This window comes from Oncorhynchus mykiss, chromosome 19, assembly GCF_057628025.1.
Source record: "Oncorhynchus mykiss isolate SJ-2025 chromosome 19, ASM5762802v1, whole genome shotgun sequence".
In the NCBI taxonomy this organism is placed as follows: Eukaryota; Metazoa; Chordata; class Actinopteri; order Salmoniformes; family Salmonidae; genus Oncorhynchus; species Oncorhynchus mykiss.
This window is the reverse complement of record NC_143040.1, coordinates 48,057,070-48,074,129: the sequence shown is the minus strand read 5'-3', so window position 1 is coordinate 48,074,129 and position 17,060 is coordinate 48,057,070. Positions and strand designations below refer to the sequence as shown.

Genomic DNA, 17,060 nt, shown 5'->3' with positions numbered 1-17,060 from the left:
GCTGGAAGAATCAGTTGCGGCCAAGTTTCAGCCTCCTGGCAGAGGCAACCAGGTTTTTGGCTAAAATATTCCGGTACTTTGTAAAGTAAATTTTGCTGTTGACCTTAACAAGGGCCCCAGGAACAGTTGAAATATAATATCCCCAAAACATCAAAGATCCACCACCATATTTCACTGTAGGGATGAGGTATTTTCTGCATATGCATCGTTCTTTCGAAGGCCAAACCAACCACTGGTGTGTGTGACCAAAGAGCTCTATTTTCATGTCATCTGACCATAGCACTGCCTGGTTTTTGCTCAACGTCATTGGCACTATGCACCGAAGCAATGGTCATATGACACGAAAATAGAGGTCTTTGGCCACGCACACCAGCAGTGCATTTGGCCTTCAAAAGAACAATGCATATGCAGAAAATCCCTCATCCCTTCTGTAAAATATGGTGGTGGATCTTTGATGTCATTTTTATGAGCATACAATATAGCTCAGTATACACTACCATTCAAAAGTTTGGGGTCACTTAGAAATGTTCTTGTCTTCCATGATAACATTCATTCAATTAATTGAAAATGAATAGGAAATATAGTCAAGACGTTGACAAGGATATAAATAATGATTTTTAATTGAAATAATAATTGTGTCCTTCAAACTTTGCTTTCGTCAAATAATTTTCCATTTGTTGCAATTATAGCCTTGTAGACCTTTGGCATTCTACTTGTCAATTTTTTGAAGTAATCTGATTTCTGATCTGAAAGAGATTTCACCGCATGTTTCCTGAAGCACCTCCCACAAATTGGATTGGCTTGATGGGCACTTCTTACGTACTATACGGTCAAGCTGCTCCCACAACAGCTCAATAGGGTTGAGATCCAGTGACTGTGATGACCACGCCATTATAGACAGAATACCAGCTGACTGCTTCTTCCCTAAATAGTTCTTGCATAGTTTGGAGCTGTGCTATTGGTCATTGTCCTGTTGTAAGAGGAAATTGGCTCCAATTAAGCGCCGTCCACAGGGTATGGCATGGTGTTGCAAAATGGAGGGATAGCTTTCCTTCTTCAAGATCCCTTTTACCCTGTACAAATCTCCCACTTTACCACCACCAAAGCACCCCCAGACCATCACATTGCCTCCACCATGCACTGACAGATGGCGTCAAGCACTCCTCCAGCATCTTTAAAATGTTCTGCGTCTCATGAATGTTCTTCTTTGTGGTCCGAACACCTCAAACACTTTTTTCCAATCTTCCTCTGTCCAGTGTCTGTGTTCTTTTGCCCATCTGAATCTTTTATTTTTATTGGCCAGTCTGAAATATGGCTTTTTCTTTGCAACTCTGCCTAGAAGGCCAGCATCCCGGAGTCGCCTCTTCACTGTTGACGTTGAGACTGGTGTTTTGCGGGTACTATTTCATGAAGCTGCCAGTTGAGGACTTGTGAGGCATCTGTTTCTCAAACTAGACACTCTAATGTACTTGTCATCTTGCTCAGTTGTGAACTGGGGCCTCCCACTCCTCTTTCTATTCTGGTTAGAGACTGTTTGCACTGTTCTGGAGTAGTACACAGCGTTATACGAAATCGTCAGTTTCTTGGCAATTTCTCACGTGGAATAGCCTTCATTTCTCAGAACAAGAATAGACTGAATAGTTTCAGAAGAAAGTTCTTTGTTTCTGGACATTTTGAGTCTGTAATCGAACACACAAATGCTGATGCTCCAAATACTCAACTAGTCCAAAGAAGACCAGTTTTATTGCTTCTTTAATCAGGACAACAGTTTTCAGCTGTGCTAATATAATTGCAAAAGGGTTTTCTAATGATCAATTAGCCTTTTAAATTGATAAACTTAGATTAGCTAACACAACGTGCCATTGGAACACAGGAGTGATGGTTGCGGATAATGGGCCTCTCTACGCCTATGTAGATAATTCCTATTAAAAACCACCCGTTGTCACGCCCTGACCTTAGAGAGCCTTTTTATGTCTCTATTTGGTTTGGTCAGGTTGTGATTTGGGGTGGGCATTCTATGTTTTGTTATCTAGGATTTTTGTATTTCTATGTTTTGGCCGGGTATGGTTCTCAATCAGGGGCAGCTGTCTATCGTTGTCTCTGATTGGGAACCATACTTAGGTAGCCCGTTTTCCCTCCTTTCTTTGTGGGAAGTTGACTTTGTTTAGGGCACATAGCCTTTAGCTTCACGGTTTGTTTGTAGTGTTTATTGTTTTTGTCGGCGTCATCTTAAATAAAGAATATGTACTCGCACCACGCTGCACCTTGGTCCTCTTCCTTCAACAGCCGTGACACCCGTTTCCAGCTACAATAGTCATTTACAACATGAATAATGTCTACACTTTATTTCTGATCAATTTGATGTTATTTTAATGGACAAAAAAATGTGCTTTTCTTTCAAAAACAAGGACATTTCTAAGTGACCCCAAACTTTTGAACGGTAGTGTATGCATTACTTATTTTATACTGTTTTGTTTTGCTCATCTTTATCAAGGAATCCAATCATTTCGGACCCCACTATGTGTGTCCTGTGTAAAGGCAGGCCTTGCTTTGTTTGCTAAATCCATACTTGTTAATAAAACTTTCTTCGCAACGACATACTCAATGCACTTGAGGGGATCCAGTGGTGAGGAGTCCGAGGGGCGTAGCAGTCTTTTTTTATATTTTATTTTACCTTTATTTAACTTTGCAAGTCAGTTAAGAATGATTATTTTCAATGACGGCCTAGGAACAGTGGATTTACTGCCTTGTTCAGGGGCAGAACGACTGATTATTTTTACCTTATCAGCTCGGGGATTCAATCTTGCAACCTTTCAGTTACTAGTCCAATGCTGTAACCATTAGGCTACCTGCCACCCCATCTAAGGTACTGTATCGCAGTGCTAGAGGCATCACTACTGACCTGGGTTCGATCCCGGGCTGTATCTCGCACAATTTGTGCGAGAGGGTTTGGTCAGGGTAGACTGTCATTGTAAATGAGAATTTGTTCTTATGACTTTGAGATCGTGGAGTAGAGAAACTCAGCTAGGGCATGTTATGATTTTATATCATGTTTGTCGTCGTTTGCATTGACTCAGTTGTTTAAGACTCCATAGAATCTTGCTAAATGTGAATGATCTAAGAATGAGCCTTTGAAAATTGAAAGAGTTGTGTACATTTAAGAAAAAGGGTTTGAGACTTAACATGCTGAGTTGTAATATGATACAAGCTGCCACGACTCATCTATCGTTTAATTATTATGACAGTGTTATGTGGGCTTTATAACACACAAGTAAAGTGTTTTGATATGTTCAAATAAAGCCTTTTTTCTCTCTTTTTCATTTATTTCTTTCTAGGGCAAGGAGCTTGCTATACAAGCACTTTCTGGACAGCACTTTGAGATATCAGCTGATGTACGAAGGGCTATATAAATACATTTGATTTGATTTGATTTGATTTATACCAGGATAGTGGGTTCGATTCAATGGACTATCCGTATGTAAAAAATAAAAATAAAAACTATAATGTATGAGTGAGTGAAAGTCACTTTAGATAAAAGCATCTGCTAAAATGGCAATAATTATTAATATTATTATGCAGTGCATTCAGAAAGTATTCAGACCCCTTCCCTTTTTCCACAATTTGTTACATTACAGCCTTATTCTAAAATGGATTCAATATTTTTTCCCCTCATCAATCTACACACGATACCCCATAACGACAAAGCAAAAACAGGTTAATAGAAATTTTTGCAGATTTATAAAAAATACTAAACAAAAATACCTTCTTAACATAAGTATGATCACTCTGGATGAACTGCAGCGATCTACAGCTGAGGTGGGAGAATCTGTCCATAGGACAACAATCAGTCGTATATTGCACAAATCTGGCCTTTATGGAAGAGTGGCAAGAAGAAAGCCATTTCTTAAAGATATCCATAAAAAGTGTTGTTTAAAGTTTGCCACAAGCCACCTGGGAGACACACCAAACATGTGGAAGAAGGTGCTCTGGTCAGATGAAACCAAAATTGAACTTTTTGGCAACAATGCAAAACGTTATGTTTGGCGTAAAAGCAACACAGCTGAACACACCATCCCCACTGTCAAACATGGTGGTGGCAGCATCATGGTTTGGGCCTGCTTTTCTTCAGCAGGGACAGGGAAGATGGTTAAAATTGATGGGAAGATGGATGGAGCCAAATACAGGACCATTCTGGAAGAAAACCTGATGGAGTCTGCAAAAGACCTGAGACTGGGACGGAGATTTGTCTTCCAACAAGACAATGATCCAAAACATAAAGCAAAATCTACAATGGAATGGTTCAAAAATAAACATATCCAGATGTTAGAATGGCCAAGTCAAAGTCCAGACCTGAATCCAATCGAGAATCTGTGGAAAGAACTGAAAACTGCTGTTCACAAATGCTCTCCATCCAACCTCACTGAGCTCGAGCTGTTTTGCAAGGAGGAATGGGAAAAAATGTCAGTCTCTCGATGTACAAAACTGATAGAGACATACCCCAAGCGACTTAAAGCTGTAATCGCAGCAAAAGGTGGCGCCACAAAGTATTAACTTAAGGGGGCTGAATAATTTTGCACGCCCAATTTTTCAGTTTTTGATTTGTTAAAAATGTTTGAAATATCCAATAAATGTCGTTCCACTTCATGATTGTGTCCCACTTGTTGTTGATTCTTCACAAAAAAATACAGTTTTATATCTTTATGTTTGAAGCCTGAAATGTGGCAAAAGGTCGCAAAGTTAAAGGGGGCCGAATACTTTTGCAAGGCACTGTAAAGGATCAAAACTGGCAGAGGAATAAAAATTTCATAAATAGGAAAGTATACCAGTTCCATTTGAGGACCAGGATGTTGACAACTGTGCCATACATATTGAAAAATAGTTGGGAAGAGATTTTTGATGTACCAATTCCATGGTACAGTGTGTCTGAGTTCATATATAAAACAACGCAAGATTCAAGACTTCGTGCTTTTCAGCTACAATTATTATATAGAATTCTCGCCACCAACAAAATGTTGAATATTTGGGGCATAAAATCATCGAAGCTCTGCAGATTTTGATGTGAGGATACAGAATCAATAGACCATTTATTTTGGTATTGCCTTCAGGTAGCCTCTTTCTGGTCACAGGTTCAGGAATGGCTGAAAATACATAGCATTGATCTAAAATTGACCCTAGAAATAGTACTGTTAGGAGATCTGGAGAGACCGGGTCAGTCAATTACTAATATACTAATACTCTTAATGAAAGTATTTATCTTCAACACGCAATCTGTAGATTCTATTTGATTAGATAGATTGAAATTGTACTTTAAACATCATAGCATAGTTGAAAGATGTGTGTTGCATAGAAACACGAAGTGGATGGCCAGCAGAGATAGATGGGATGGGGTGAGGGAAGCTGAGGGTTGGTATGTGGAATTGGAGACAAGTGGGAGTGGAGTTGCTGTGTGAGAGAGAGAATGATGGTCGAAAGATAAAAGGGAAAAAAAGTACAAATAAAACATAATAAAAGTACATTTGAATGACACTAAGTGGCAGTGTTTTTACAACTAATGCCGTTTTGCCTGAGGCTGATGCCGTGCAGGTGTTTGTACACATGCATATACACACACTCTCATTCTAATAAACACATACAAGAACACACACATACATGTAATAGTGTCAGACATGCACACAAACATATAAAGTAGGCATTGCTGTTATATTTTCAGTTGTTCTTGATGTCTCTTGGTTGTTGGTGCATTGGGGGGTTCATGGGGGTGGGGAATGGAATTAATTGTATTTGATATATTTTTTCTTCCGGGGGGGGGGCTGTGGGAGGGGTCTCAAATGATTGAGGGACAGCTATTGGGGAACTGTGGGGGGGATCTTGGAGGGTTCGGTTTTCATAAGATTGTGATCATGAAAAAGCAAACAATGACATATTTTATATCACTGCCATGCACACGCACCCTCACACATAAGGATGGCTCTGTGGCAGAAAGACTGATACATGGTTGATAATGTCTTAATGCTGTATTGTTTGTCCTTCATGTTATAATACTTTAATGTTACCCCTTCCTTGTGTTTTTTGTAATAAAAATAAATAAATATAAAAATAAAATAAAAAAGTCTGAGTATTTTGTTTAAATATACTTAAGTATCAAAAGTAAAAGTATTAATAATTTCAAATTCCTTATACTAAGCAAACCAGATGGCACACTTTTCTTGTTTTTTTTTAATTTACAGATAGCCAGGGTTATGCTCCAAACCTCAGACATAATTTACAAACGAAGCATGTGTTTAGTATATCTGCCATATCAGAGGCAGTAGGGATGACCAGGGATGTTCTCTTGATAAGTGTGAGAATTAGACAATTTTCGTGTCCTGCTAAGCAGCTAAGTAACGAGTACTTTTGGGTGTCAGGGAAAATGTATGTAGTAAAAAGTATATCATTTTCTTTTGGAATGTAGTGAAGTAAACATAAAAGTTGTCAAATATAAATAGTAAAGTACAGATACCCCAAAAAACGACTTAAGTAGTACTATAATGTATTTTTACTTAAGTACCTTACGCCACTGACAGCGGCCTCCATCAATGGAACAAGTTTAGATCCACCAAGACTTTTCCTAGAGCTAGCCACCAGGCTAAACTGAGCAATCAAGGGAGAAGGGCCTTGGTCAGCTAGGTGACCAAGAACTTGATGGTCACTCTGAAATAGTTCCTCTGTGGAGATGGGAGAACCTTCCAGAAGTACAACCATCTCTGCAGCACTCCACCAATCAGGCCTTTATGTTAGAGTGGCCAGACGGAAGCCACTACTCAGTAAAAGGCACATGACAGTTCACTTGCAGGTGGCCAAAAGGTACCTAAAGACTCTCAGACCATGACAAACAAGATTCTCTGGTCTGATGCAACCAAGATTGAACTCTTTGTCCTGAATGCCAAGCGTTATTTCTGGAGGAAACCTGGCACAATCCCGATGGTGAAGCATGGTGGTGGCAGCATCATGATGTGGGGATGTTTTTCAGAGGCAGGGACTGGAAGACAAGTAAGGATTGAGGGAAAGATGAACGGAGCAAAGTACAGAGTGATCCTTGATGAAAACCTGCTCCAGAGGGCTCAGGACCTCAGACTGGGGTGAACCCTAAGCACACAGCCAAGACAACACAGGAGTGGCTTCAAGAAAAGTCTCTGAATGTCCTTGAGTGGCCCAGCCAGAGCCCGGACTTGAATCCGAATTAACATCTCTGGAGAGACCTGAAAATAGCTGTGCAGTGGCGCTCCCCATCAGACCTGACAGAACTTGTGTCACGGCTGGCTGAAGGACTGGACCAAGGTGCAGCATGGTAAGAATACATTTTTTTTGTTAAAAATGACGCGGACAAAACAAAGAACAAAAAAACAAACCGTGAAGCTTTGGGCTATGTGCCCTGAACAAAGTCAAAGTTAACTTCCCACAAAACAGGTGGGGGAAAAGGGTACCTAAGTATAGTTCTCAATCAGAGACAACGACAGACAGCTGTCCCTGATTGAGAACCCTACCAGGCCAAGACATAGAAATACAAAACATAGAAAAAAGGACATAGAATGCCCACCCTAGTCACACCCTGGCCTAACCAAAATAGAGAATAAAAAGCCTCTCTATGGCCAGGGTTTAACGTTAAACAGCTTGAGAGGATCTGCAGAGAAGAATGGGAGAAACTCTCCAAACACAGGTTTGCCAAGCTTGTAGCGTCACACCCTAGAAGACTTGAGGCTGTAATCGCTGCCAAATGTGCTTCAACAAAGTACTGAGTGAAGGGTCTGAACATTTCTAAAAACTTGTTTTTGTTTTGTCATTATAGGGAATTGTGTGTAGATTGATGAGGAAAATAAACAATGTAATACATTTTAGAATAAGGCTATAACATAACAAAATTATGAAAAAGTGAAGGGGTCTGAATACTTTTCAAATGCACTGTATATACGGTTATATCACTACCACCCCCAAGTTAAATGTAATTTACAAGGGTGTGCTGGGTACTAGAAGCCTATAGATTGAAGGAGACAGGAGAGTCACACTTAACATGTAGTGGATACTTCTCAGATCCTGGTATGCTAATTAATCCCCAAAGTAGCTGACAATCCCAGTGACAAGGAATGCTGACACATTTCACAAGATTAGGGAGAAGAAACACACTTGCAACACTCCTGCTTCAAATTCTCAATGTCCCAACAGCGGCCACGCTCTTAGCTCAGTCACTCATTCCTGCAATGCAATGCTCATAAATATTTGTTCTGCCAAAACTCACTCTCTGAACACTCTCTCATTATTCTCCCAGTACTTGCTTATCAAATACTCACTTTCCACCGATGTGCTCTACCCTACATTGTCCCCTAAGCCTGTTCTTTCTCCCAACTGTAACTCTGAATTCAGTCACAACACTCCAATATTTCACTTTCGTGCCATGGACCTGAATATTACCTCAGATTAATCAGCTTGGAGAATTATGAGAAACATTGAATATTTATTTTGTTTGCAGAAAGTTTGAGGAATTACCTCTATAGGGCAGCACCTACATTACAGTAAACGGTGGGGATGTGCAACAGGGATCTTGCCTCTGAGCAAAACGTGGTTGAGTCAAATTTGTTTCCTTGCTATCACAACTTACTTTATCAACCTAATCACAATCGATCAAAGTACACTGTAGAAAATGAGATGTTGAATCTACTTGAAAAAATTAAGGCAATAATTTATACACAATATTACTAAGTATATGTAATTTCCTATGTTTTTTAGTAAAAACACAATAAGTTATTCAAATGTAAATAATCAAAGTAAGTCCAGGGAAATAAGATTAGCTGTAAAAATAAGTGGGTTTTACTGATAATATAAACATACAGTATATGTGTTTTACTTCATCTCTCTGATTAGTTTCTGTGATTGTATCTTAATCTTTAACATGGTTTAAAGTTAAATGTAACTAAATGTAATCGTAAATGTAATCTATGTAATCCCCAAAAGTTCTTATTTATCATGTAATGCTGCACACTCCAAGAAAGGTTAAAATCGCAGCCTTTCTGGTAAAGATAGTTATAAATTCCTGAGGTGTAGTCACTTTTGAGGATACCAACTCAGGTACAAAGTACAAATATTATAAAAAATATGAAATATTTTATATTATGTATTATCCTATTCAACAAAACTGTGTGACTAAGGCTTGAAATTACTTATATTTTTTTCTAAATATAGTATAATAAAATTATAAAACAACTAACTATAATATTTCACCTTCCTTATAACTGTAAAATACACATTTGTATGTTTAGTGTTAGAGAAAATGAAGGTTTCTCTTGATCAGAACGCCTGCCCCCATCGCTGTGAACGTCTCACAGAGCTCTAGCTTGGCTTTCGGCACTTGTTAGGAACTCGCCTTTTATCTCAAATTAGTCTCATCCATCTATGACAAACAGAAAGTGTTTTTACATTTATTTTTAATATATTTTTATTATTTTAGATGAATGGCTATAAATCTATCTCTAAATGTGCTACCGTGATGAAATTCCTTGAGCGGAGGATGTGGGGGGGGGGGGGGGGGGCCTCAAGGGGAGAAATGATTTACATATTTTATTTGTATTTTTTGTTTTATTATTAATACAAGGTAATAATTATGCCGAGCTCATGAGGCTCATTGATTATTCTATTGCCTCTTCTGCCTAATGGTAACTTTGCCAGTGACTGTCATTAAGACTGATGATTGTGGAAATAGGTGGTCCTATCATTGAACGTTCATTTGCCTGACGGTTTTGATATCCGTTCATCATGATCCATTACATCTCACGGCACAACAAGCTTCTTAATACTAATATATACAGTGCATTCGAAAAGTATGTAGACCCCTTGACTTTTTCTAAATGTTGTTACTTTACAGCCTTATTCTAAAATGGATTAAATAAAAAACAATTCCTCATCAATCAACACACTATACCCCGAAAGATCATAGCGAAAACAGGTTTTTAGAAATGTTTGCAAATGTATTAAACTTAGCTCAGGTGCATGCTGTTACCATTGATCATGCTTGAGATGTTTCTACAACTTGATTGGTGTAACTGTCACGCCCTTGGCTCTGGCTGCTCCATGCTGACTGGCGGCTCTGGCTGCTCCATGCTGACTGGCGGCTCTGGCTGCTCCATGCTGACTGGCGGCTCTGGCTGCTCCATGCTGACTGGCGGCTCTGGCTGCTCCATGCAGACTGGCGGCTCTGGCGGCTCCTTGCAGACTGGCAGCTCTGGCGGCTCCTTGCAGACTGGCAGCTCTGGCGGCATCCTGCAGACTGGCAGCTCTGGCAGCTCCTTGCAGACTGGCAGCGCTGAACAGGCGGGAAACTCCGGCAGCGCTGTAGAGGCGGAAGGCTCTGGCAGCGCTAAACAGGCGGGAGACTCCGGCAGCGCTGGAGAGGAGGAAGGCTCTGACTGCGCTGAACAGGTGGGAGACTCCGGCAGCGCTGTAGAGGAGGAAGGCTCTGGCAGCGCTAGATAGGCGGGAGACTCCGGCAGCGCTGGAGAGGCGGAAGGCTCTGGCAGCGCTAAACAGGCGGGAGACTCCGGCAGCGCTGGAGAGGAGGAAGGCTCTGGCAGCGCTGGACAGGCGAGGCGCACTGTAGGCCTGATGCGTGAAGCTGCCACCGGAGGGCTGATGCGTGGAGGTGGTCCTGGATAGACCGGACCGTGCAGGCGCACTGGAGCTCTTGAGCACCGAGCCTGCCAAACCTTACCTGATTGAATACTCCCGGTCGCCCTGCCAGTGCGGCGAGGTGGAATAGCCCGCACTGGGCTATGCAGGCAAACCGGAGACACCGAGCGCAAGGCTGGTGCCATGTAAGCCGGCCCAAGGAGATGCACTGGAGACCAGATGCGTAGAGCCGGCTTCATAACACTTGGCTCGATGCTTACTCTAGCCCGGCCGATACGCGGAGCTGGTATGTACCGCACCGGGCTATGCACCCGCACTGGAGACACCGTGCAGCATAACACAGTGCCTGCCCGGTCTCTCTAGCCCCCCGGTAAGCACAGGAAGTTTGCGCAGGTCTCCTACCTGGCGTAGCCATACTCCCTGTGAGCCCCCCCCCCCCCCCCCCCCCCCAAAGAAATTTTTGGGGCTGACTCTCGGGCTTCCATCCTCGTCGCCGTGCTGCCTCCTCATACCAGCGCCTCTCCGCTTTCGCCGCCTCCAGTTCTTCTTTGGGGCGGCGATATTCTCCAGGCTGTGCCCAGGGTCCTTTCCATCACTGCATCACTCCACCAATCAGGCCTTTATGGTAGAGGGGCCAGACAGAAGCCACTGCTCAGTAAAAGGCACATGACAGCCCGTGAGGAGTTTGCCAAAAGTCACCAAAAGGACTTTGGTGAAACAAGATTCTTTGGTCTGATGAAACCAAGATTTAACTCTTTGGCCTGAATGCCAATTGTCACGACTGGAGGAAACCTGGCACCATCCCTATGGTGAAGCATGGTGGTGGCAGCATCATGCTGTGGGGATGTTTTTCAGCGGGAGGGACTGCGAAACTAGTCAGGATCGAGGGAAAGATGAAGATGTTATTGCTTCTTTAATCAGGACAATAGTTTTCAGCTGTGTTAACATAATTGCAAAAGGGTTTTCTAATGATCAATTAGCCTTTTAAAATGATAAACTTGGATTAGCTAACACAACGTGCGATTGGAACACAGGAGTGAGGGTTGCTGATAATGGGGATCTGTACGCCTATGTAGATATTCCATAAAAGAATCTGCCATTTCCAGATACAATAGTCATTTACAACATTAACAGTGTCTACACTGTATTTCTGATAAATTTTCTGTTATTTTAATGGACAAAAAAGTGCTTTTCTTTCATAAACATGGACATTTCTAAGTGACCCCAAACTTTTGAACGGTAGTGTATACTTGACTTTCTTCAAACGTGTACACTGAGTGTAAAAATCATTACGAACACCTGCTCTTTCCATGACATAGACTGACCAGATTAATCCAGGTGAAAGCTGTGATCCCTTATTGATGTCACTTCAATCAGTGCAGATGAACGGGAGAAAACAGATAAAAGAACGATTTTTAAGCCTTAAGACAACTGAGACATGGATTGTGTATGTGTGCCATTCAGAGGGTGATATAGAACATTTAAGTGCCTTTGAACGGAATATGGTAGTAGGTGCCAGGCACACCGGTTTTTGTCAAGAACTGCAACGCTTCTGGGTTTTTCACGCTCAACAGTTTCTTATGTGTATCAAGAATGGTCCACCACCCAAAGGACATTGAACTGTGGGAAGCATTGGAGTCAACATGCCCCAGTATCCCTGTGGAACGCTTTAGACACCTTGTAGAGTCCATGCCCCGACAAATTAGGGCTGTTCTGAGGGCAAAAGGGGTAGGGGGAGTGCAACTCAATATTAGGAAAGTGTTCTTAATGTTTTGTACACTCAATGTATACAACATTGTGTAAAATAATCATAATGTCTACAAATGTTGAATTAACCACAATCCTCTAAAAACAGAGCCATGGTTGATAATGTATTCAAAGTGTGTTACACACAGGTGGTTCAAAGAAAAGTGTCAACAGTAATTATTTCCTGATATAGCCTGCGGATCAAATAAACAGTAAGTAAACCAAAAGAGGTCACAACCATTATAGGGAATGTGACGTCTCTGGTGCAAACTAGTGTCATCATTCATTTTTAATGTCATAACATTAGTCCTATTTTTATGTGCTGTAGCTAAATCTGTCTATCGTTGCCAAGCCATGCATGTTACTTGGGTGTAACAGTCAACAAACATGGCGGGGAGGAGTACAAACAGATCTGAAGCACCAAGCTATAAAGGACGGGCTCAAGATGAAGTTTACATTTCATGACAACATTCCAGTACCTGGGAATGAGCCTCTGGAAGCACCCTCCAGAAAGTTTGTCACTTTATGAGTTCTTATACAATACTGCATTGCACTGGAAAATATCTTCCATGTACAGTTGTGAGTGTGTGTGTATGTGTGTGTGTGTGTTTCTGGGGTGGGTATTCTGTACCAATTCAGGTTTCATGGCAGTCCAATTGATGCCAGTGGTACGATGGGTAGCGTACCTGTCTGTGTGAAACAAAATAGGTCCTTTGTGCGTACAAATATGCCCTTGCTCTTGTGAATTATCTGCACAAGAGTGTTTCTGAGTCAAAACATATTCACCGCAGACAGGAAAACCTTGAGTTTGTTGAAACGAACGCCTACAGAAGACTACATCTGCAATTCTAATTATCCCAGACTGAGGACACTACAGAGGAGCCTCGTCTCCCTGTCAGAACTACAAACCCAGTCGCCAATAACAACCAAACACCCCAGCTTGCCTCAGAGGAAGATGAGTGGCACAACTACGTTCAGAGAACTGTGCTACGTAGCACACCATCCATATTCAGTGTACGAGAGAGGTAAATGCTCAAGTGTGCCGACTGTTATCAGTATTCCGATCTATCTGCCACTCCCTTGTGTTCAGCTCATATCCTTGGTCTGATGAGGCTGTACATTTTTATCAAAACAAAGCTTTATAAACTGCTTCCCTTGAATAAATGGCTGCAAAGAGTGGAACAACAAACTATATGAGAGCTAAATGAGAGAACAATATGCCCATTGCCCCTCAAGAGAGATAGTTCTCTTCTCCTCACCTCTCCTCTCTGATTCAGGGGAGAAAACACGTCTTTGTGAGAGGTATTGACGTGGTGAAAGCAGTGAACCTTTTGTTCAAACAGCTAACACAGCTCAGACACCCATACATACCCCACAAGACATACTACCAAAGGTCTCTTCATAGTCCACCAGGTCCAGAACAGACTATGGGAAACACGCAGTATTACATAGAACCATGACTACATGCAACTCTCTTCCACATCAAGAAACTCAAGTGAGCAGTAAAATCAGATTTTAAAAACAGAGAAAACAACACCTCATGGCACCACACGAACTGTGAAGAGACATGCACACAAACACGCATACACACTCTATCACACTCACTCTACACACACACACAATGTAATATTGTATTATTGTAGTATTGTACAGGTTCAATTGTAAATGTGTAATAATAGAGTAATAATGAAAACTGAACCAAAACATGTAAAGTGTTGGTCCCATGTTTCATGAGCTGAAATATAAGATCCCAGAAATGTTCCATCTTCACAAAAAGCTTGTTTCTCTCAAATGTTGTGCACAAAATTGTTTACATCCCTGTTAGTGAGCATTTCTCCCTTGCCAAGATAATACACCTGACAGGTGTGGCATATCAAGAATCTGAATAAACAGCATGATCATTACACAGGTGCACCTTGTGCTGGGGACAATAAATGGCCACTCTAAAATGTGCATTGTTTTGTCACACAACACAATGCCACAGATGTCTCAAGTTTTGAGGGAGCGTGCAATTGGCATGCTGACTGCAGAAATGTCCACTCGAGCTGCTGCCAGAACATTATATGTTCATTTCTCTACCATAAGCTGCCTTCAATGTTGTTTTATAGAATTTGGCAGTACATCCAACCAGCCTCACAACCACAGATCACGTGTAACCACGGCAGCCCAGGAACTCCACATCATGCTTCTTCACCTGCGGGATTGTCTGAGAACAGCCACTCATACACCTGATGAAACTGTTGGTTTGCACAAGCAAATAATTTATGCCAATACCAGAAACCGTCTCAGGGAAACTTATCTGTGTGCTCGTTGTCCTCACCAGGGTCTTGACCTGACTGCAGTTCGGCGTCGTAGCAGACTTCATTGAGAAAATGCTCACCATCGATGGCCACTGGCATGCTGGAGAACTGTGCTCTTCATGGATTAATCCAGGTTTCAACTGTACTGGGCAGATAGCAGACAGTGTGAACAAAGCGGCCAGCAACATACCACCCTGCATCCCAATGCTGGCTTGCCTCTGAAGCTAAGCAGGGCTGGTCCTGGTCGGTCACCTGGATGGGAGACCAGATGCTGCTGGAAGTGGTGTTGGAAGGCCAGTTGGAAGCACTATTTCCTCTAGTTTAAATAAAATATACCAATTCAGTAATTGGGGACATTGCCCTGTGTAGAGTGCTGTCTTTTGGATGGGATGTTAAATAGGTGTTCGGACTCTCTGTAATCACTAAAGATCCCTTGGCAGTTATTGTAAGAGTAGGGGTGTTAACCATGGTGTGTCCCGGCTAAATTCCCATTCTGAAACTCATACCATGATGGCCAACTAATCATCCCCAACTTACAATTGGCTCAATCATTTCCACTTTAACTATATGGTTATGGTATGGGCAGGCATAAGCTAAGAACACAATTGCATTTTATCGATGGCAATTTGAATGCACAGAAATACTGTGATGAGATCCTGAAGCCCATTGTTGTGCCATTCATCTGCCGCCATCACCCCGTGTTGCAAGGAACTGTACACAATTCCTAGAAACTGAAAATGTCCCTGTTCATCCATGGCCTGCATACTCACCAGACATGTCACCCATTGAGCATGTTTGGGATGCTCTTGATCGAAGTATACGACAGCGTGTTCCAGCTCCCGCAAATATCCAGCAACTCTGGGTTCTCTATGGTGTAATAGGTCAGGGCTTGACTAGGGGGGGGGGGGGGGGGGTTCTAGGTATTATATTTATATGTTGGTGTGTGTGTATGGTTCCCAATTGGAGGCAACTGATAATCGTTACCTCTAATTGGGGATCATACTTAGTGTGTCCTTTTTCCCCACCTGCTATTGTTTTGTATGAGTGCCTATGTGCGCTACATATTTCACGATCGTTATATCTTTGTTGTTTTGGAAGTTTCGCTATCATTAAAATGTGGAACTCTACTCACGCTGTGCCTTGGTCCAATTATTCACACGACGGTCGTGACAAGTATTGGGAAATCCATAGATTAGGGCCTAATTAATTTATTTAAATTGACTGATTTCCTTACAACTGTAACTCGAAATTATTGCATCTTGCTTTTATGTTTTTGTTCAGTGTAATGTCCTGTAAGATGTATTGGTGTATTTATCATGTAGGCTACAGTTTTGTTGTGATGTAATTGTTTTATTTCTGTTTGTACCCCAGCAAGAATAGCTGCTGCCATGGCGTTACCACAGGTTGCCATGGTAACACCTCACACACTCTCTCATATCCCTGCGCGGGCAGCGGTAACGCCTCTTTACTGGAAACTGGGCTCCTCTTCCCTCCATTAGCAGCTCCAACAGACAGACAGACAGAATAGACAGACAGTAGGTCCAGCCTGGAGACCTCTTCGGTAGCATAGCTCATGTATAATTCAGAAGGATTTGCTCATGTTTAAGGTCAGGGGAGATGTGTGTATTAAGTTATGGGTTTCGTGAGCACTCGTTTGCATGAAGGGCTACGGCCACACAATATCTCACCTTATCTGCAAGCTTTCAAAAGTGCACTCATCCACATAGAAGAAATTCATACGCTAACCTCACCTCATCAGGACAGCTCAGTGGGTAACCGACTCCCTCATCTATAAGTCACATCCATACATTTCACCTCTTCCGCAATTTTCATTAATTGCATATGTTTCATCCATGTTTCTCAACAAAGCAGTTCATATCATCCACATGCTTCATTCATTCATCCCATCCCATCCAGTTCATCTCAACCTCAATGTACTTTTCATACACACACACCTCATCCATAGACCTCATCCATGTCGTCAACCTCATCCAAAGACTTCATCAATTTATTCCGTCCATACAGTACTCCTCATCCATTAATTTCCTCCTCAATCTTTTCCCCACTATTACTCACGTATACACTGATTTATAATGTGATTATAACAGTTACATATCCACAAAACTCACCTCATCAACAGAGCTATCCGCTCTGTCAACCTCAACCACACTTTCATCCAGACTCCCCAAATCCACTGATAATCTCACACACAGCATCCACCTAATTTATATACGTACCTCATCCACTCATTTCACTTCACCCAGACAGTTCCCACTCACCCCTATATCACTTATCCACATACCACATGCACAACAGAATAGGACTACGCCTTTTCAGGAGGGTTTTCAACAAGAAAATTAT

The 17,060-nt window shown here is 41.8% G+C and overlaps 1 protein-coding gene across 1 annotated transcript in view; it reads right to left on the bottom strand.

Annotated features, from left to right (window-relative positions):
- LOC110497795 (leucine-rich repeat and immunoglobulin-like domain-containing nogo receptor-interacting protein 2) overlaps positions 1-17,060 on the bottom strand; it is a 39,341-nt gene that overhangs the window by 21,532 nt on the left and 749 nt on the right. The gene's annotated exons all lie outside the window — the stretch shown is intronic.